At 37.6% G+C, this 7,508-nt stretch overlaps 1 long non-coding RNA gene across 1 annotated transcript; it reads right to left on the bottom strand.

Moving 5' to 3' along the window:
* Positions 1 to 311: 311 nt before the first annotated feature.
* LOC122798884 lies at positions 312 to 3,223 on the bottom strand. Its single transcript, XR_006364327.1, has 3 exons — positions 3,018 to 3,223; positions 1,654 to 2,082; positions 312 to 718 (listed from the first exon to the last, which is right to left on the bottom strand). It is a non-coding gene; the product is annotated as an uncharacterized LOC122798884 (long non-coding RNA).
* Positions 3,224 to 7,508: the final 4,285 nt, after the last annotated feature.

The following is a 7,508-nucleotide window of genomic DNA, read 5'->3' as shown; positions in this document are numbered from 1 at the left end:
AAACTAGGTTCAGTTGCCTGCATATACATAAAATACCATTCTGTTACAAAATTATAACTTTAAATGACTGCAGAACTAGGTCGCTTATGTGTTTTGATGAAAAGGCGCCAAGTGTCGTCACAACACGTGCAAGCCTTTTCATTGAGTAATGCACGGCTACAGCTGCAAGCAGACACCAGAGAGAAAATCGAATGTCAGGAGTAGAAAAATAATACAACAGTGCAAGTACAATGCTCCAGATCACACCGTAATGTTTCAATAAGGTAATTAGACCTTATAGGAGTTACCTGTAAGCCTGGAGAGAGGCGACCGGGCAGGAGAAGAGACAGAACAAAATGCAGATTCAGTTTGCAGTTAGCGGTGAGCAAGCAGGATGATTTATAAACTTCCTGATGTCAGCATACACTACACCGCCAGGAGATTTTGCAGGGTCTTTAGAGGTAACAATAGCCACTAGTATAACTCAACACAGAGGAGTTACTAGTGCTGGTATTTATAATACAATTTTCCAGGCTTTGTAGTATTGAAGTCTTCAAGTGAGAGTGTCAGGTTCTTAACAAGAACAGTATAATTCTCTCTGAGTAGGATAATAATTCTTTGAGTTTACCCTGTGTTTTAAGAAGAGTTTATGCTGCAGGTTTAGTTTTCATTTGTGGTCCAGATGGGCGCGATGTCAGGTCTTGGGAACCACAGGAAGCTAGGCAAGGGAGGGGGCTACCTATGATACAAGTGAGGGAGAGAGATATGAGTGTTAGAGTTAATAATGTTGAAATTAGTACTAGCAGGTTAAGACAGCAATCCTGATTAGCCACAAACACACTCAAATGACTTCATATTCCTTAAAGTATACATTTAAAAGAAAAACATTCAAATACTATGAAATAGCATCTAATAACTTTAGCTTAGTTAAATACACAAGGAGATGCTGTGTAATAGTTTCAAATGAGATTATATCTTAGTAGCTATGTGTTTAGATAAGAAAGACGCTAAGCATGCATCAGCAACAACAAGTAGCTAACAAGAATGCATTAAAACACATTTAAGTACTATGGAATAGGTACTGATGCCTTCATATAGATTAAATACACAGTCAGATGCTAAATTTTAACTTTAAATGACTTCAGATCTAGGTCGCTAATGAGTTATGATTAAAAGACGCCTAGAGTTAGTCAGCAACATGTGCAAGCCTTTGCATAGCATTAAAACACATTCGGATACATAAAATACCATTAAGTTACTAAATTATAACTTTAAATGACTGCAGAACTAGGTCGCTTATGAGTTGTGATGAAAAGACACTAAGTGTAAGTCAGCAACATGTGCAAGCCTGTGCGTAAGCAGTAAAACACATTCAGGTACTTTAAACTAGGTTCAGTTGCCTGCATATACATAAAATACCATTCTGTTACAAAATTATAACTTTAAATGACTGCAGAACTAGGTCGCTTATGTGTTTTGATGAAAAGACGCCAAGTGTGCGTCACAACACGTGCAAGCCTTTTCATTGAGTAATGCACGGCTACAGCTGCAAGCAGACACGCCAGAGAGAAAAACGAATGTCAGGAGTAGAAAAATAATACAACAGTGCAAGTACAATGCTCCAGATCACACCCGTAATGTTTCAATAAGGTAATTAGACCTTATAGGAGTTACCTGTAAGCCAGGAGAGGCGACCGGGCAGGAGAAGAGACAGAACAAAATGCAGATTCAGTTTGCAGTTAGCGGTGAGCAAGCAGGATGATTTATAAACTTCCTGATGTCAGCATACACTACACCGCCAGGAGATTTTGCAGGGTCTTTAGAGGTAACAATAGCCACTAGTATAACTCAACACAGAGGAGTTACTAGTGCTGGTATTTATAATACAATTTTCCAGGCTTTGTAGTATTGAAGTCTTCAAGTGAGAGTGTCAGGTTCTTAACAAGAACAGTATAATTCTCTCTGAGTAGGATAATAATTCTTTGAGTTTACCCTGTGTTTTAAGAAGAGTTTATGCTGCAGGTTTAGTTTTCATTTGTGGTCCAGATGGGCGCGATGTCAGGTCTTGGGAACCACAGGAAGCTAGGCAAGGGAGGGGGCTACCTATGATACAAGTGAGGGAGAGAGATATGAGTGTTAGAGTTAATAATGTTGAAATTAGTACTAGCAGGTTAAGACAGCAATCCTGATTAGCCACAAACACACTCAAATGACTTCATATTCCTTAAAGTATACATTTAAAAGAAAAACATTCAAATACTATGAAATAGCATCTAATAACTTTAGCTTAGTTAAATACACAAGGAGATGCTGTGTAATAGTTTCAAATGAGATTATATCTTAGTAGCTATGTGTTTAGATAAGAAAGACGCTAAGCATGCATCAGCAACAACAAGTAGCTAACAAGAATGCATTAAAACACATTTAAGTACTATGGAATAGGTACTGATGCCTTCATATAGATTAAATACACAGTCAGATGCTAAATTTTAACTTTAAATGACTTCAGATCTAGGTCGCTAATGAGTTATGATTAAAAGACGCCTAGAGTTAGTCAGCAACATGTGCAAGCCTTTGCATAGCATTAAAACACATTCGGATACATAAAATACCATTAAGTTACTAAATTATAACTTTAAATGACTGCAGAACTAGGTCGCTTATGAGTTGTGATGAAAAGACACTAAGTGTAAGTCAGCAACATGTGCAAGCCTGTGCGTAAGCAGTAAAACACATTCAGGTACTTTAAACTAGGTTCAGTTGCCTGCATATACATAAAATACCATTCTGTTACAAAATTATAACTTTAAATGACTGCAGAACTAGGTCGCTTATGTGTTTTGATGAAAAGACGCCAAGTGTGCGTCACAACACGTGCAAGCCTTTTCATTGAGTAATGCACGGCTACAGCTGCAAGCAGACACGCCAGAGAGAAAAACGAATGTCAGGAGTAGAAAAATAATACAACAGTGCAAGTACAATGCTCCAGATCACACCCGTAATGTTTCAATAAGGTAATTAGACCTTATAGGAGTTACCTGTAAGCCAGGAGAGGCGACCGGGCAGGAGAAGAGACAGAACAAAATGCAGATTCAGTTTGCAGTTAGCGGTGAGCAAGCAGGATGATTTATAAACTTCCTGATGTCAGCATACACTACACCGCCAGGAGATTTTGCAGGGTCTTTAGAGGTAACAATAGCCACTAGTATAACTCAACACAGAGGAGTTACTAGTGCTGGTATTTATAATAATACAATTTTCCAGGCTTTGTAGTATTGAAGTCTTCAAGTGAGAGTGTCAGGTTCTTAACAAGAACAGTATAATTCTCTCTGAGTAGGATAATAATTCTTTGAGTTTACCCTGTGTTTTAAGAAGAGTTTATGCTGCAGGTTTAGTTTTCATTTGTGGTCCAGATGGTAGCGATGTCAGGTCTTGGGAACCACAGGAAGCTAGGCAAGGGAGGGGGCTACCTATGATACAAGTGAGGGAGAGAGATATGAGTGTTAGAGTTAATAATGTTGAAATTAGTACTAGCAGGTTAAGACAGCAATCCTGATTAGCCACAAACACACTCAAATGACTTCATATTCCTTAAAGTATACATTTAAAAGAAAAACATTCAAATACTATGAAATAGCATCTAATAACTTTAGCTTAGTTAAATACACAAGGAGATGCTGTGTAATAGTTTCAAATGAGATTATATCTTAGTAGCTATGTGTTTAGATAAGAAAGCTAAGCATGCATCAGCAACAACAAGTAGCTAACAAGAATGCATTAAAACACATTTAAGTACTATGGAATAGGTACTGATGCCTTCATATAGATTAAATACACAGTCAGATGCTAAATTTTAACTTTAAATGACTTCAGATCTAGGTCGCTAATGAGTTATGATTAAAAGACGCCTAGAGTTAGTCAGCAACATGTGCAAGCCTTTGCATAGCATTAAAACACATTCGGTACATAAAATACCATTAAGTTACTAAATTATAACTTTAAATGACTGCAGAACTAGGTCGCTTATGAGTTGTGATGAAAAGACACTAAGTGTAAGTCAGCAACATGTGCAAGCCTGTGCGTAAGCAGTAAAACACATTCAGGTACTTTAAACTAGGTTCAGTTGCCTGCATATACATAAAATACCATTCTGTTACAAAATTATAACTTTAAATGACTGCAGAACTAGGTAAACATGTGTTTTGATGAAAAGGCCAAGTGTCGTCACAACACGTGCAAGCCTTTTCATTGAGTAATGCACGGCTACAGCTGCAAGCAGACACGCCAGAGAGAAAACGAATGTCAGGAGTAGAAAAATAATACAACAGTGCAAGTACAATGCTCCAGATCACACCGTAATGTTTCAATAAGGTAATTAGACCTTATAGGAGTTACCTGTAAGCCAGGAGGCGACCGGGCAGGAGAAGAGACAGAACAAAATGCAGATTCAGTTTGCAGTTAGCGGTGAGCAAGCAGGATGATTTATAAACTTCCTGATGTCAGCATACACTACACCGCCAGGAGATTTTGCAGGGTCTTTAGAGGTAACAATAGCCACTAGTATAACTCAACACAGAGGAGTTACTAGTGCTGGTATTTATAATACAATTTTCCAGGCTTTGTAGTATTGAAGTCTTCAAGTGAGAGTGTCAGGTTCTTAACAAGAACAGTATAATTCTCTCTGAGTAGGATAATAATGTTTTGAGTTTACCCTGTGTTTTAAGAAGAGTTTAGGCTGCAGGTTTAGTTTTCATTTGTGGTCCAGATGGCGGCGATGTCAGGTCTTGGGAACCACAGGAAGCTAGGCAAGGGAGGGGGCTACCTATGATACAAGTGAGGGAGAGAGATATGAGTGTTAGAGTTAATAATGTTGAAATTAGTACTAGCAGGTTAAGACAGCAATCCTGATTAGCCACAAACACACTCAAATGACTTCATATTCCTTAAAGTATACATTTAAAAGAAAAACATTCAAATACTATGAAATAGCATCTAATAACTTTAGCTTAGTTAAATACACAAGGAGATGCTGTGTAATAGTTTCAAATGAGATTATATCTTAGTAGCTATGTGTTTAGATAAGAAAGACGCTAAGCATGCATCAGCAACAACAAGTAGCTAACAAGAATGCATTAAAACACATTTAAGTACTATGGAATAGGTACTGATGCCTTCATATAGATTAAATACACAGTCAGATGCTAAATTTTAACTTTAAATGACTTCAGATCTAGGTCGCTAATGAGTTATGATTAAAAGACGCCTAGAGTTAGTCAGCAACATGTGCAAGCCTTTGCATAGCATTAAAACACATTCGGATACATAAAATACCATTAAGTTACTAAATTATAACTTTAAATGACTGCAGAACTAGGTCGCTTATGAGTTGTGATGAAAAGACACTAAGTGTAAGTCAGCAACATGTGCAAGCCTTTTAAGTAAGCAGTAAAACACATTCAGGTACTTTAAACTAGGTTCAGTTGCCTGCATATACATAAAATACCATTCTGTTACAAAATTATAACTTTAAATGACTGCAGAACTAGGTAAACATGTGTTTTGATGAAAAGACGCCAAGTGTGTCACAACACGTGCAAGCCTTTTCATTGAGTAATGCACGGCTACAGCTGCAAGCGAACACGCCAGAGAGAAAAGCGATGTCAGGAGTAGAAAAATAATACAACAGTGCAAGTACAATGCTCCAGATCACACCGTAATGTTTCAATAAGGTAATTAGACCTTATAGGAGTTACCTGTAAGCCAGGAGAGGCGACGGGCAGGAGAAGAGACAGAACAAAATGCAGATTCAGTTTGCAGTTAGCGGTGAGCAAGCAGGATGATTTATAAACTTCCTGATGTCAGCATACACTACACCGCCAGGAGATTTTGCAGGGTCTTTAGAGGTAACAATAGCCACTAGTATAACTCAACACAGAGGAGTTACTAGTGCTGGTATTTATAATAATACAATTTTCCAGGCTTTGTAGTATTGAAGTCTTCAAGTGAGAGTGTCAGGTTCTTAACAAGAACAGTATAATTCTCTCTGAGTAGGATAATAATTCTTTGAGTTTACCCTGTGTTTTAAGAAGAGTTTATGCTGCAGGTTTAGTTTTCATTTGTGGTCCAGATGGGCGATGTCAGGTCTTGGGAACCACAGGAAGCTAGGCAAGGGAGGGGGCTACCTATGATACAAGTGAGGGAGAGAGATATGAGTGTTAGAGTTAATAATGTTGAAATTAGTACTAGCAGGTTAAGACAGCAATCCTGATTAGCCACAAACACACTCAAATGACTTCATATTCCTTAAAGTATACATTTAAAAGAAAAACATTCAAATACTATGAAATAGCATCTAATAACTTTAGCTTAGTTAAATACACAAGGAGATGCTGTGTAATAGTTTCAAATGAGATTATATCTTAGTAGCTATGTGTTTAGATAAGAAAGACGCTAAGCATGCATCAGCAACAACAAGTAGCTAACAAGAATGCATTAAAACACATTTAAGTACTATGGAATAGGTACTGATGCCTTCATATAGATTAAATACACAGTCAGATGCTAAATTTTAACTTTAAATGACTTCAGATCTAGGTCGCTAATGAGTTATGATTAAAAGACGCCTAGAGTTAGTCAGCAACATGTGCAAGCCTTTGCATAGCATTAAAACACATTCAGATACATAAAATACCATTAAGTTACTAAATTATAACTTTAAATGACTGCAGAACTAGGTCGCTTATGAGTTGTGATGAAAAAGACACTAAGTGTAAGTCAGCAACATGTGCAAGCCTGTGCGTAAGCAGTAAAACACATTCAGGTACTTTAAACTAGGTTCAGTTGCCTGCATATACATAAAATACCATTCTGTTACAAAATTATAACTTTAAATGACTGCAGAACTAGGTAAACATGTGTTTTGATGAAAAGACGCGTAAAGTGTCACAACACGTGCAAGCCTTTTCATTGAGTAATGCACTACAGCTGCAAGCAGACACGCCAGAGAGAAAAGCGAATGTCAGGAGTAGAAAAATAATACAACAGTGCAAGTACAATGCTCCAGATCACACCGTAATGTTTCAATAAGGTAATTAGACCTTATAGGAGTTACCTGTAAGCCAGGAGAGGCGACGGGCAGGAGAAGAGACAGAACAAAATGCAGATTCAGTTTGCAGTTAGCGGTGAGCAAGCAGGATGATTTATAAACTTCCTGATGTCAGCATACACTACACCGCCAGGAGATTTTGCAGGGTCTTTAGAGGTAACAATAGCCACTAGTATAACTCAACACAGAGGAGTTACTAGTGCTGGTATTTATAATAATACAATTTTCCAGGCTTTGTAGTATTGAAGTCTTCAAGTGAGAGTGTCAGTTTCTTAACAAGAACAGTATAATTCTCTCTGAGTAGGATAATAATGTTTTGAGTTTACCCTGTGTTTTAAGAAGAGTTTATGCTGCAGGTTTAGTTTTCATTTGTGGTCCAGATGGGGCGATGTCAGGTCTTGGGAACCACAGGAAGCTAGGCAAG

This window comes from Protopterus annectens, chromosome 3.part1, assembly GCF_019279795.1.
Source record: "Protopterus annectens isolate FY-2018-M chromosome 3.part1, PAN1.0, whole genome shotgun sequence".
In the NCBI taxonomy this organism is placed as follows: Eukaryota; Metazoa; Chordata; order Ceratodontiformes; family Protopteridae; genus Protopterus; species Protopterus annectens.
Note: the sequence above shows the minus strand (reverse complement) of the source record. Positions and strands in the feature narration are given on the sequence as shown.